The following is a 1,416-nucleotide window of genomic DNA, read 5'->3' on the forward strand; positions in this document are numbered from 1 at the left end:
CAGTCAATTTCACCACCCTACTTCATGAGACGTCAGTTGAAATCTCCTGGGTTTTTGGAGCGAATATAAATAAATACCAATTCAAACGCGTTTTTCATAGCCAACTTAAACTCTTAAACTCTATCGTCTTCGACAGTATAGCGAAACCTCTTCCAATAAAACCGATACGTGTGTGTGTGACCTATATTTATGTATATGTGAACCTTGTTAATATTAGACTAATTGGGAGTTGGTCTAGTCTAGATGCATTTGAAATTATGCAATTATATTTATTTTTAACACGCTTTTATTAGCTGCATCTATATGTTTGTATGTAACCGACTTTTTTAGACTCGAATTTGACCCACTTAGACAACAGATTTAATTCAAACTTTGTATACTTATCAAACATACTGGAGACAATACAATAATTGCATGAGTTTATCTTTTTATCTCGATTTGAATTGCGAGGATGAAATAATTTATATTAACTGTGTATGGTATAATATATCATACTATGATACTAACATTGAAGTATGCTTATTGCTTTATTAAAACGATTTATTCATTTTTTTTTAACTTGCTTGAACCCGTATACTCAGGAACTAGGGGTCAGATTTAAAAAACGAGGCCCATATCCTTTTCCTTACCCTTTCCAGTCCTTTCCTTTATTCCTATCGCCAATCCGCTAGCGTGGTAGCGCTTACCATCAGGCGTCCCACCAGCTCCATTGCCGACTGTAACATAAAAAAAAAACCGTTGGCTATATACGTGAGCCTTGAGTGCTAAAGTAAGCCGGGGCGGTCGATAGTACAATATAATTTAACACACAATTTACCTGTAATAAAACAATTTACGCTACCAGACCAATTCTAACAACCTTACGCTAGATTAATCCAAAAACCCAAGCGAAATTAAATTGAATATAACTACCCTCAATATGACACTTTAAAATATGGAGTAAAAGTTATTTAAAACACTAAACAATGTATGTCATGAAGAACGAGCAGTCATTTATATTACAACCCTTTACCTGCCGTAAAGAATTAATCTTAATTTTAATTAACTGAACAAAAGCACGTGTAATGCGGTGATTTATAAATGTCAGGTTTATACCCTGAGCCTCTGTTTAACTAGTTATTTTCACCGCCTTTGCCCGTCGGTTTTTATTTTTATCAGCCCATATATGTTCGCACTGCTGCGACGCAGGGTTCCTATGAGGTTCAGGCGATAGTCCACCACGCTCGCTAAGTGTAGGTACGCAGATGTCGTCGAACTTTTTGATTATTTGACTTGTCGGTTTCCTCAAAATATTTCTTTCACCGTTTCGAGATGTGGTCACGTTATCCACATAGGCGGCTTGGGGGCCGAGTCACCTTCGTCCGTAGGTGAATACCCTAAATAATGAATCCCTACACGTGGCCCCTGGGTGGTGCT

General features: G+C 37.2%; 1 protein-coding gene across 1 annotated transcript in view; it reads right to left on the minus strand.

Moving 5' to 3' along the window:
• Nucleotides 1-1,416, minus strand: part of LOC119833027 (mitogen-activated protein kinase kinase kinase 11-like) — a 50,200-nt gene that overhangs the window by 3,803 nt on the left and 44,981 nt on the right. The gene's annotated exons all lie outside the window — the stretch shown is intronic.

This window comes from Zerene cesonia, chromosome 16 (assembly GCF_012273895.1).
Source record: "Zerene cesonia ecotype Mississippi chromosome 16, Zerene_cesonia_1.1, whole genome shotgun sequence".
Taxonomy (NCBI): domain Eukaryota; kingdom Metazoa; phylum Arthropoda; class Insecta; order Lepidoptera; family Pieridae; genus Zerene; species Zerene cesonia.